The following is a 14,321-nucleotide window of genomic DNA, read 5'->3' on the forward strand; positions in this document are numbered from 1 at the left end:
AAGAAATGCAATAAATAGCCATGAATAATAGACTAGGGGTTAAGATGTTGTTTAGATAATTATGATTCATTTTTTTTGGTACCTAGAGAAAATACTGGCTTAGGTAACAAAATGGAGATTTTATTTTGATCCAATCCATTGTTAAAACAAAGGATCTTGGTATTCTGGATAATTTTTGATTGTGAATCAATTCTTTCTCAGCTACATCAGACTGGTTTTGGAGGGAATTTGTAATCACCTAATTTTGAATAATGGAAAAATCACAGGCTCATTTTGAGTCAGTTAGTTTTACCATTATGGCAATTAATTAGCCTTTGTAAGACTTAGTTTTTATCATCCAAGTTATGATAATACTGCCTCAAAGGAATCCTGTAAAATTAGAGATAATATAAGAAATGAGACAAACACAGTGGCTACTAAAGGAGATGCTCACAACGTTTTATATCTCATCCCAGGAGACTGTGTCTAGAAATTACATTTGTATCTGTAAAACAGCTCTAAGTTTCTATAAATCTATATGTACTCATTTTTATAAAAATTATGGATCCAGACATAGTCAATCCTTGGTATTACTGGCTTTCACATTTGATATTTCAACCATTCTAGTAAATTTTTACCTTTAAAAAGAAGAGGAATAGAAAAAGTAAAGAGAACTGATGATTCCAAGAGTTCATGGGATAGTGTGCCGATAAGAAAAGTATATTCAATAAAAAGTCTTTGATATATGATTTTCCAGATAAATAAAATTAGGTTTTTACCTAACACCAATCAGAAAATAGATAAACCCAACCAAATAGAATGTACAGATTGTGATTAAGAGATTGATAAATGTAACTACCTCAAAATTAAAAACTTTGTTCCTAAGACAAAAACAAGCATGAACAAGGTTTAACGGATGGAAGCTAAGAGAACTTTTTGCAGTAATTATAACACAGGTGTTTTATTCAGAACATGTTAAGTATTCCAAACAGTGGATAAGAATCCTAATGAAGAATAGGCAAATCCTATGCCAAGATCATTTGTGCAGGAGGATAAAACTAAACCACAAACCACAAAAGAGGCTCTATCATCTCAGTAAACTTAGTTTAAGTGTGTGGACAACAAGTGTTTGCAATGATGCAGAAAAATGTCTTATTTACATAATGTGCTACTAGAGGGAATGTAAACTGCTGAACCTTTTTATTTTTGACTTTTGACAGGACAGTTTTGCAACAGGATTGTCCCCAACTCTGAGTGGTGTGAGAACTTGTCAAATTTTCACCTCTACTAATGGTGAGAAAGTAAAACATAAGACATGCATCTGAACTCTGACTTTCTATCTTTTTCTGGGAGAGCAAAATCTCCAGATACCATCTGGAGATCCTGGGCTTTGGTGGAGTGCCACAACTCCCCATAAGACCTGTGGTCACAGGGATAAGTAACTACTTTGCAGCCAAATGTGCTGGTGCAGGCTTTGGATAGAGATAATATTCAACACTTGTTATGAAACAGGCTTCACATAAGTTGACATAGGCTAGTATATTCTGAGTATTTAAAGTAGGTGAGATGAAGCTAGGTTAGGGGTATAAAATTCTGCTTTGACTTATGATATTCTCATATTATGATAGATTTGTTGGGATTTAATCCCATCATACATTGAGGAGCTTCTGTATCTAACTCAGGAGGAGATAGATGGTCATAGAATGGGCTCCTGTAACACCAATTCATAAACATCTCACATATTCACAATGGGGATATATGAGCAAGATGTACATTGACTCTAAAATGAAACAAAAATAATAGCACATTTAGGAGTTAAATTTAATGACCAATGCTATATGAATAAAAAGATGGATATATCTATGGGAGCCCTGTCCTTTCCTGAAGAGAAATGGAGAAGGAGTGGAGGGAAGGGAGAGAGGGGAGGAGGGAAGGGTAGACTGGGAGGAGGGAGGGGAAACTGTGGTTGGGATGTAAACAAAAACTAATTTAAAAAACAAAAAAAATGGATATAAGATTATTTTGAGAGAAGCAGGTTGGAGAGTGATGCCTATATAATGATCTAATCACTTTAATATAAAAATAAAGGGCTGAAGAAATGGCTTAGTGGTTAAGGGCCCTTGTTGCCTTTGCAGAGACTTTGTGTTCATTATCCATCACATGGTGGATCACAATCATGGGTAACTCCAGTTCCAAGGATCTAACACCCTTTTCTAATCTTCTTGGGCACAAAGCACAGATGAGATATACTAACAACCATCAACTGATACCGCACAAATATATACATTTAGTAAAAGGCAGAAAAGTCAGGAAGAAACACAGATCAAGTTAACAGATATGTTGTTTTTTCTTGGGAGCCAGTGGATAGTGTGCAGAGACAATGAGAACCACTTCTAAATATGAGAAGGCATTAACCCTGTAGTTTCTGGTGAGTAGGTTAATGTGTATTTGCCAGTAGCTCTTTCATAATTAAAGTATAAGAATATTGTCACAGCTTGTAATTTAGCCTTCTCTAAAACCCAGACTGTTTTGATTGCTTCATAATGTTGATGATTTGCTAATCTAATGGCCATCTTTGATTTTGGATCATCATGTTTCTTTCTAGCTCTTGTCACAGAGAGCAATTATTTATTTTAAAGGAGCATATTACTAATGAAATACCATGCCAACTTAAAGCATACTAATTCTAAATTTAGAAGATGCCCCTCCTCAATTTATATTAGGGATTCTCAGGTGATTTCATTCATTTTGTTTTATATTTTTGTGCCTATTGCAGGTGTATGTACATGTTTATGATTATATACACATCAATACATGTGATTATGTAGGTTAGAGGTCAGCACTGAGTACCTTCCTTAGTTGCCATCTTTTATTTCTTCTAGATAAGATCTCTCAAGAGACCCAGAGTTCACTGATAGACTAGACTACTAGCTGACAATCTTTATGGTTTCTTCTGTCTTCTTTTCCCCTGCACTAGAATCAGGGCAATCAAGTTGCAACTTCGGATGCTGCAGATCCCATCTCAGGTCCTGACACGTGTGTCCTTTGACTAATCAAACTCCCTGATGTTTTATGTAAACTAGCACACAAGGTAATAGATTTCACTATTGCATTTCATAAGCACATTTCATCACTTTGTTCTCGTCTACCCCCTACTCACCGTTCATCCCTATTGCCTATCACCCAACCCCTTACAGGTCTCCTCCTCCTTATTTCATTCTCATGATATTCAAATCTGACAGAGCAAATCAAGATGAAAGTTCAGATTAGATTTTGGAACTGTTAGGGATACTTCCTCGGTACCACAACTGCATCTACAGTTAGTACTCTCAAGCTAGTCTTTGAGCATTTTAATAAAAATGCTCACTTGCCTGATCTCAATAGACTTTTGGACTACTTAACAATGTTTTGTTTTTTTAGACTTAAGTAACTAACAAAGTAAAACTTGAGAAATCTTGACACTCCGACATAGGAGTGATAAAACTGGGGAGTGAATTGCCCCTTCACCCTCCTGGTATCCTGCCTTTGATCTGAGCACCTAAAATGAGCACGTGATTATCTGTAGTTGCCCTTATAAAATCCTAACTATGAGGGATAGAATGATTTCTTAGAGGGCACCTGAATAACCACATAAGATAGTGTGATACAGATCTTACTGGTCCATATTTGTTTTATTGCCAAAGGGCTCACAATCTTTGACCAGCGATCTAGTCACTGCTTTTTTGTGCCTTGTAACTCTGAAAGTGCCTTTTAGGTTGGAAAGACTCAGGGAAGACACACAAAGGAGATTGATGGGCCACACAGCAAAGCCTCTATTTATCATTTAGAGATTTGGGCTAGAGCAAAGCAGCAAGGCAGTAAAACAGAAGAAAGCCTTGCTTTGCTTTTCCCTTTTGTTGTTGTTGGAATTTTTTTCTGTTCTGTTTTGAGACAGGGTCTCTTGTCACTTAGGTTAGCCTTGAACTTGCTGTATAGTTAGGGATGACTTTGAACTCAGGAGCCCCCTGCCTCCATCTCCCTAGTTTTGGATTACAAGCACTTGCCCCCCCCTTGTTTTTTAAATTTATTTGACATTACTTAATACACTTTCTAAGCCTGAGATTCTTCATGAATTAAGCAGACTTTGTAAATAAAAGTCATTCAGGAAAACACAGATACATACACACTATATATTATGGAGATATATTGGCAGTGCTAAGGATCAAACTCAGTATTTTATACATGCTACAAAGTACTTTACTAAGGAGCTGTGCCTCTATTGCTTCCTATTTTGACAGGTTCATGCCAAGTAACTCAGTCTGACCTTTGACCTTGAATCATGACCCTCCTTTCTGCTTTTCAAGTGCTGAGAATACAAGTATGTACTGCCATGCCAAGCAAAACAAATTTTTAACAAGGAATATAAAATTTATCTGTAACACAACTATGGACTTTGTTTTTGTTTTTTTGTGATAGTCTTGCTCTATAGTCCAGTCTAGCTTTAACTTATAGAAATCCCTCTTCCCCAGTTTCCTGAGAACTTGAATAATAGAAGTGAACTGCCATGGGTCAATTATATTAGAGGGAAATTAGGTACATAGATTAAAGACTAGATAGAAAGAGGTCAAATAATTATAACAAGCTTGAATATTAGAATTATGACCTTTATTTTTCCATTAGAATGCCTTTTCACATTTTTTATCACCAGATATTGCTGCAAGGGTGCAATTCTCAAGTGTTCAGCAATTGCCTATTTCCCTCAGATTTTAAGAGACACCTCAGCTGCTTGTGCATTACAGGTGGTAACTGACCGATGATCTCCACTCCCAGCATTATGCATTCAGTACTGAGTGCTGCTAGGAATTGTTTAACACCCGGTTTCAATGACCTTCAAGTTCAAGTTCATCCCTTGCTTCTGGATGACCAAGCATATTAGCCACTCTCTTAAAGTTTCACTGGTTTTTTCTGTTAGAATCTAACATCAGCTCTCAACCTGTGGGGTGTGACCCCTTTGGGGGGAGTCAAAAGCACCTTTCACAGGGGTCACATATCAGATATTTGTATTACAATTCATAACATTAGCAAAATTACGGCTGTGGAGTAGCAATAAAAATGATTGTATGGTTGAGGGCCACCATGACATAATAAACTGTATTAATGGGTCACAGCAGTAGGATGGTTGAGAAGCACTGTGTTAGATGGAGAGGCCACTGCCCACCTGCTGGGTTTTGCTTCTTGATTATTACATTGTGCAACAGCAGGCTGTGATGTCTCAGCTATTCTTGACCTGGAAGAAATTAGTTCTCTTTCCCCCTTCATCTCACATTCCTTATTGCTCCCTTTCCTAAGCATTGAACATATCAGTTATTAATATGTCCTATCTCTTCTTTGGTCAAAACGGCTCTATCAATATTTCATGTCCAGGGGAAGCAGTGGTAAGTGGTTTTTATACTGAGATGCCCTTAAATTTGATCAAGGTTGGGTCACTGACCCAAGGGGCCCATCTCAGGCCAGCTGATGAGATTGGGGAGCTGAGAGAATGGAAAGGACTCTCCAAAGAGAGATAAAAATAGATGTGCTCTTTTAAGAATTTGGAATGAACATCAGATGAAATGGAATCATTCATCAACAGTGGACACAAGGACTCAGTTGGTCAAATGATGGAATAGGCTGTAGGAAGCCCCATGTTTAATCTTCCATAACACATAAATCACACATGGTGCATGCTTGTAATTCAGGCACTGAGAGGAGAAAGGTGGAAGGATCAGAAGTTCAAGGTCGTCCTCACCTATACAATGAACTTGAGGCCAGCCTCATGAGAGTCTGCCCTTTAAAGCAATGAGTGAATGCAGAACACAATTCTAGAGAGAAAAGTAAAAATGGAATATTTGCATAAAAACACTTCTTGGATTCCACAAAAAATATAGAGTTTTATTTGTTTTCAATGGCTTTGCTGCTCCTCTTTGCAGGACAACACTGAGAGGCAGGTGAAACAGCACTAACACACACTCTTATTTTAAGGGATAGAAGTTTGCTTCTAACCTTAAGGGTAAACTTATATGGGAGTGGAAGACGGGATGCCTGTTTATATAAGCTTTGTGCTTGTCTAAAGGCCATCATCAGTAAACAAACATTCTTGACTTTGATTTTTAAAGGATGATGTATTCTTAACATTAACTCTGTTCTTCTATCAAACAAAAGTGTTTAAAGTCATTTGAAGAATAGACTTTGTTTTTATGTTGTTGAGGCAAAGCCTGGAGATGGGGAAATCTACTGGGTTATTCCCAAGAATTTGTGAATATGTGAAAATCCTGGGCCCTGGGAAAAAGATCAGTATAGTTTTCAAAGACATATAAAATGAGAACATTTTGCTATTAGTAAATGTAGGATTCAGGCTTTGAATTCACATGATTCTTCCTGTCTCAGTCTCCTGAATGCTGGAATTACGGTTGTGACCCCAATGCCTGACTAAATCAGGAATCAATTTTATATGTCACTTGATTTAGTCCTCAAATCAGCTACTAACATTGAGAGTCTGAAGAATTTGACACTACGTAGAAGCCTGAGAAGTATAAGTAAGTCTGGGAAGACTGGGGACACAAGCTATGGACTGCACACTGGAGAAAAACCTCAGTACGTTGGAATTGCAGCAGTTGAGCAGGTTGGAGTGTCACTGACCCAGTCAACTGGGTAAGAAGGTTCTGAGTGAGCCAACTTTTTCACTCTGAAGATAATCCATTAGGGCAGTGTAAAAGGACTGTATTTCCTGGGTTAGCTTCTAGGGTGTACTTTTAAGAATCATAAGTAGGGATTCTATCTGAAGTCACACTACTACCATGCCCATGAATATAACCTTCCTCTTTATATTCTCTCCCATAAACACACCCCCACTAACAGTCACCTCCTGAACTCCGAGATCCAAACAATAAAAGATGTCATCACCTGCAACCTGGACATTGTCAATTAGCCTTAGCTAACATGACTGATCTTACCACTAAAACCATAGTTAACTACCACCTCTGAAGCTAAGGCACCAGATGATATCTCCATGCCAATATTTATATCAATAAAAGGAATCCTGTCATATAAAATCATTGTTTGCATTTCACAAGTAAAATGACTCCTAAATTAAAAATATTTTGTGGCAAAGCTGGATTAGGACTTGAATCTGATTACAGAGTTCATATTTATCTGCGACACCATGCTCATCATATTAGATCAAGAGCTTGTCTGATGGCTTTGAAACAGTATGTAGGAGCACATGGGTCAGAAGAATTCTTCCTGATATTAATATACATGGCTTCCTTCTGCTTCCTGATCTCTGTATGTTATGAAACTAATCTCTGGCCCTAACATTTATAAAAATGGAAAATTGTCTATCTATAACTCCCACACTATGGACGTTTGAAGTGTGTGTGTGTGTGTGTGTGTGTGTGTGTGCGCGCGCGCGCTTATATTTTTGAGTTTAGTTCTATGTGTTGTTGCATTCTTTGCTCTGCCATCGCTCTGTTTCTTGTAGAAAATTTAGAAGTACTTGGCAATATTTAACAACCCAGAGATCCACACCAAATGAGAAAGGGAAGGAGCCTATTGGCAGAAACAGCCAAGACAAAGATGTTTGTGTATTTTCTTGTTTGGAAGCCATTCTGGAGGATCTCACATCAGAGGCTGAGGCTCTGTTGGAGACTGACCAACATGAATAGTTCTGCAGTCCTCTGCCACTTGGGACTTCTTCTGTGAGGAATAAAATGGGGGATGCTAAACCCTGCAGAGAAGACCCAGAGTCCACAGAGAGAAATCAGAGAAATGCAACAGCGGTCCTCTTTCTAAGGCCTGGAGACTGTAACCAAGCATTAGACAATCCCAGGGGCCTGTGCCGGGGGTGTGAAGTTGGAAACCCAAATCTCAGAGGATTTTCCAGGAATCTGGAATCTCTTATTTCAGCTGTCCACAAATAGGTCTCCCTCTTGTATTTTCTTATCAACATCACATGTTTTCTTCCATGGCATTAAATTTTATTTGTAATTAGATATTTTTAAAATTATTTTATATCTCCTACTAGGCTGTTTTTGGTAAGTGATAGTCTCATGCAGATGATGAATGTTCAGTAAATGTTGAAAGAACTGAAGCAGAGAGCTAGCCCTCCTTGAAAAAGCTACATATCGAACAGGGGAATAAAAGCTATGTTGAGTGAGGTGAAAGCAAGCCAGGCTGATTTGAATTTAGAGCTATCACTTACAAGCTTCAGGACTTTAGGCAAATCCCTTGACTTCTGTATCCATTTCCCATCCACAGAAGGGACAAAAGGTATTTCATGGATTGAGTGATGTACTCTGTACTTAATGTACTTGCTGGGGTCACTGGCAAAAAGATAACACCGGAAATGGATGTTTACGGACATGTTTTGTGACACCATCACTTCCTCTTCCTCCTCCTTTGAGAGATTAACTGTGGGTGTTTGGAACACCTGAGCACTTGAAGGTGAAAGTTTGTGTGACAAGCACAGACTCCAGGTGACAAAGCAGGTGCATGCTTCTTCTTTTTCTTCTTCTTATTTTTCCTGAAATATCTTCTGCGGATGCCCAGAAATTCCCACCATCCTGTTCCATCTTTTAGACAAGGGTTTGGACCATCTGGCATCCTATGATTCACTGAATGTATATTTATTAAGAGTCTATAGTTGCTTAGGCATTGAATACGGCCCTGAATGAGCATAAACCTGAATTAAGTGAGTGATGAGTCTCAGATCTTAGTTTGAATGTCAGTCTAGAAGGACCAAGAGGGCATGTCTATTCACAGTGCTGTAAACAATCATAATCATAGCTTTGTGGTAGGTTCACCACATGTGAAACCTCACTTGAAATCTATAGGTACATCCAAGATTTAATCATTCATATTTTACAGGTAAAGAAGCAGATGCTGAGCAGCCAAATTATGGTGACACTGGGGTTCGAACTTCTGTCGTCATTCACAGTCAGAATTTGCTCTCTCCTGTGCAGTCTAGAAATCAAACACTTTTAATGGTCTAGTTGACTCATGAATTGGGAAATGGAAGTTTTATAATTTACTTTCTTTTATTAGGTTGTACCTATAAATGATTATTTATTTGATAAGCATGGTTCAGTAATAACTGATACAATAATTAGAGATCCTAGAAGCTAGAGTTTTACTGGTTTAGAGCCCCATTGCATAACCAGGAAGGAGATATGAATATATTAAAAAGTACTTGGTAAAAATTCTCAAAAAATAATAAAAATACTGCAAAGCAAAAAGATCACCTGTAACTACAATAGAAACCAAGTTATGTTGGCAAAACCCTGCAATTTCAATGTTGGGGAAGTTGAGACAGAACTATGGAATGGAGGTTGGTGAATAGGATCCTGTCTCAAATAAATAGATGAATCTGTAAGTAAATAAATAACCAAAATATCAAAATGGAAACTAAGTCAGAATCCAGTGTAACTTAGGCTATTAAACTCACTGACCTGGAGCTGCTTAAAAATCAAGACCTATTTACTATTATGTTTATTTGTTTGTTTACTTATTTATATTTAGGGTCTTGTTATGTAACTCTGAACTCTCTGTGTAGTCCAGGCTAACCTAGAACTCACGGCAGTCCCCCAGCCTCAGCATGTCCAGTTTTGGGATTATAGCATGTGCTACTTACTATACTTGGTTGATGCTGTTTTCAAACGGAAAGAAACTACTTAGTTATCTTGTTTGGCCAAAATACTACCACTTTAATACTAATTTAATATCAGATCTATTTCATTCAGCTTTTTGAAAACAGACTTTTCTCACTTTATTTTAAAGAAAGGGTCTCATGTAGCTGAAGCTAGCCTTGAGCTGCTTATCTTTCTGTCCCCATCTCCCAAAAATATATGCATGTACCATCAGGCTAGGTTCACTGATTTATCCTGAGTATATTTGTCCATCTGGGGCTCAGCTCAGTTTTTGGCATCTGGTAGAAGCACATGATATGAGCTGTATGAGTGTGAAAAGTCGCCATTCAGGAAGATTCTCTTGGGACCACCATATTGGACTGGGGTTAGCATGAGATACAATGAAACTTGTCACTCACTGTATCCAAGACTTCCACTTATATTTATGTGTTTATTTGTTTGTTTCTTAATAAAGCTGACTTCTAAGGAGACAAATGCCAGTAACCTGTCTTAAATCATATGGCTATTTCCCTTAGGATTTTATAGCTACAAATCTTTGAGGGAAAGTTAAAGCAAACCTGGGTCTACTTTGAGTAACTCAAAGGCTGATTGTGAAACTCAGCCGTCATCTGTGGAGCCTCTTCTTGCACCTGATGGTAATTATCACAGAGACTCACAATTGGACAAAATGTAGTGAAGAAGAGAGTTTATCATACCCTTCTCCTCAAGTCTCATGATCCATGCGGAAGAGGGAGTGGGAAGATTTTAAAGAGCTGGAGGTATGAGTTCAAGGAAGCAGGACTTTTGAGACACAGTGCATCAGACAGTGTACAAACCCATAATGACTATGACGGCATGTACAAGACTCACATGTGCCTAAGTCAGAATGGAGGAGAGTCGAGAAGACAGAGTCCCACTCCTAACAGAGAAGCTATTTGAAAGTGGTAGCTGCTAGGACAGGAAAGACAATCCATTTTCTCCAATGGAGTGGCATTGTTAAATAAACTGTGTTCCAATGTAGGCCCCTGAGTAGTTGGCAAACATAAACTGGACTCTGCAGTTATTTTGTTTTGGTGTATCTATTATTTTTGTTTTCTCTGTGTTGCTGTTTAAAAGAGAAAGAAGATCAAGTTGGGCAGAGAGGGAGGTAGGGAAGGGTCTGGGAGGAATTGGTGGAAGGGAAAGAAATAACCAAAATATCCAATAAAATAATTAAAAACAAATTCTTAAAGAATAAGTAAAAACATTTTAAAATTACAAGTAGCTAACACTAATTTTACTAAAAACAACCAATGGTACAATAACAATTATTAAGTAGTAATAAAAGATGAGGCTTCTGGCAAGCATATAGTACATATTATTTTTATCTTAAAAATAACACTGTGAACTAAGTGACGTTTAACAAATGTGAAGACTGGTGTCCAGAAAGACTAAATTTCTTTACACGAGACCACATACACATTAAGTGATAGAGCCAACTTAAACTTGGTTCTAACATATACTTAAAAATTTCCCCCAAAGTATTGATATCTGATCATAAAGATTTTATTACTCAGAACTTCTATTTTATACTTTAAGCCAAACCACTGAAGAATTAATGGCTTTTCACAAATCTGTAAAATGAAAAGCCAGTGCAGACACGAATCAGATTGGGTCTTGTTCAAATAAGAAGTGTTCCAATAGTCATAGGCATTTGAATACTTGGTACCCAGTTGGTGACACTGTTTGGAGAGACTATGGGGGAGGTGTGACCTTGCTGGAGGAAGTATGTCACTGGAGGTGGGATCAATGTATTTAAAGTCTTGCTCTATTTTCAGTTCACTCTCTACTCCCTGCCTGCTCCCATACCTCCTGCCTGCCATTATGGACTTGCCTTCTGTAGCTATAAGCCAAAATAAACTCTTTCTTCTTCAAGTTGCCTTTTGGCACAGTGTTTTATTACAAAACAAAACACAAAAAGAACCAACACAGATCTATTTGTTTATTTTCTATAAGCTTACCTATCAGACATAATTTTAGCTTCTGATCACAATATATAATGGCATATGCTAATTATAAATATTTAATTGGTATAAGGTTAAACATACTTTAAATATTGCAATGTTTCTGAGCTTGAGATAATTTTGAAGCCACAGTCTTTCTCTTTATGTGGGAAACGATTTAGAGCTTGAAATACATTGGTGGGGAAGACTGAGAGCCATTAGTCATTAGCCACTTTGGCACAACTGTGGTCCAGAAACAAAATGGGAATTCTCTCCAAGGATCAGTAGCCAAAGCACTCCAAGACATTTCTCAAGCTTCTTGGACCATTCTTTTATTTTTTCCCCTTTTCCCTCTTTAGAAAGGAAATTAGAATTCATTGAAAACCTTACACATGCCAGATGCTGTCCTAAGCACTTCCAAATATATAGTAGTAGACCTTGATATTAATATCAGGGTATAAATTTTGTATTCCAAATCTTACAGAACTTGTTCAGAGTGACTGGGCCATATATATAGCTGAAACTCTCACATCTGCACTGTATTTCTCTCGGTTGAAAAGCAATTGTGTTTTGGATAAAATAGGCTGCTGACTTCTCATTACTATTATGTAGACTCTGCTTGAATCCTGATTCACATAACCCACCTGGTTACTAATGAGATTTGTATTAGTCATTCTTCTCATTCTTGTGACAAAATACACCATGAAAACAATTCGATGAAGGGTTACTTTGTCTCTCTAGTAGAAGGCACAGTCAGGTCATCATGGTAGGAATGTGAGGTGGTTGGTCACACTGTATCACAGATGAAAAACTGGGAAAGAGGAATGTTGGTGTTCATCAAGGTTTCTTATGATCTCTTTCTTTCTGTTGAGTGATGGTGATGTCTACATTCATGGTGGATCTTCTCTTCTCAGTGTAACTTCTCTGGCCTTTACAGACATGCCCAGAGAGATATCTCCTAGATCATCCTAAACTGAGTCAATTTAACAATGAAAATGAATCATCATGAGATACAAGCAGTGTCTTAGGGTTTTACTGCTGTGAAGAGACACAGTAACCAAGACAAGTCTTCTAAGTGCCAACATTTAATTGAGGCTGGCTTACAGGTTCAGAGGTTCAGTCCATTATCATCAAGGCAGGAGCATGGAAGCATCTAGGCAGGCATGGTACAGGAGGTGCTGAGAGTTTTACATCTTCATCTGAAGAAAGCCAGGAACAGACTGGACATCCTCGGGCAGCTAGAGGGAGGGTCTTCAATCCCACCCCACAGTGACACACTTCCTCCAACAAGGCCACACATTCTAATAATGCCACTACCTGGGACAAGCATATACAAACCATCAAAAGCAGTAAATGGGTATTTGAAGACATTAGGTAATTTTTTTTCCTGTGTTAAAAGTGGCTGTTGATGTTTTAAGGAGACCATAAAGATACACATTGAACATTCATATATGGAATTATAGCATGTCTTAATGCATTGAAGCTATTCCATTGCAGGGGATGGATAGAGGGTGCTAGATGATAAATCAAGTGTTCTTGATAATGATCCTTAGAGCCACTTGAAGGGGACATGGAGATTCCTAATATCATTTTCTGCTTCTTTGTATACTTTCAAATTAATAAAAAAAAATCTCTTGTACGATTGGAGATTGGGTAGAGAGAGTGCATGGGATTGAATAAGACTTCCATTGAGTAGCTATGCAAACCTGCATAACCTTTTCCTTCTCGAGACATACTTTCTCAGTTATAGAATGAAGCTTACCTTAAAATACTCACCTGATAGATCTGTGAGGTGGAATCAAGGAAGCCATGTGCAGAAATCCCCAGAACAGTTGCTGGCACAAGCTAAGTTCTTTACAAAATAGCTGACTAATATTACAAGGTACAGATGACTTCTGATTTAATTTCTCTCCAAATACGGTCCAAGCAAAGCTTCTAATAGTCACTTGAATTCAGTCATGGCTATCAGCCAAAGATGAACCATAGAAACCTTCTATGCATGCTGTCTTCTACCAGCACCTCTTTGGAAGAAAATCAATGTTCCAAGTTTCCCCTATGTTCCAGGTAACCTTAGTCCAGATTTATTTCTTCTGATGATTACCATTCCCAGTTCACATGGAAGCTTTTAATATCCAGACAGCAATTCTGGCCACATTATTTTGTTCTAAGAATCATATGCCATTTTGTCTTATTCCTTAAAGCCAAGACCAGTTTATGGAATGGAATTACTACATAGTTTATTCTCCCATTATTGCTTCAAACACATGCTACCAGGTTTTTCTTTCCTATCTTATGTTAGTATTTTGGACTAGTTTGTATTTATATTAAAATTATTTTCATTAAAGCTTTGCACATATATGTGTGTTGGGGAAAGGTTGTGGGGATTGAACTCAGGTTGTCAACTTTAGCAGTGAATGCCTTCATCCACTAGCCATCTTGTTGGCTCCTGATCTACAATTTTTCATTGTATTTTGTATTTCATTCATTTCATTCTGATACTTTGGTGGTATCAGAAAAGTGGTTGTTTTAAAAATTAAAACCTTTAGTATCCTTTAGATACAATTTTGTGGTTTGTATCCAGTTGGTTTCTTTTTTTTGGCATAACTGTTTTTGAGTTTCTGAGACATGGTCTCATTCTGTAGTTCCAGTGGGCCTAGAAATTACTATGTAGATGAAGTATATCATTCAACAGTCTTCCTGTCTCTGGCTCCTGACAGGT

This window comes from Micromys minutus, assembly GCF_963924665.1.
Source record: "Micromys minutus genome assembly, chromosome: 1".
In the NCBI taxonomy this organism is placed as follows: domain Eukaryota; kingdom Metazoa; phylum Chordata; class Mammalia; order Rodentia; family Muridae; genus Micromys; species Micromys minutus.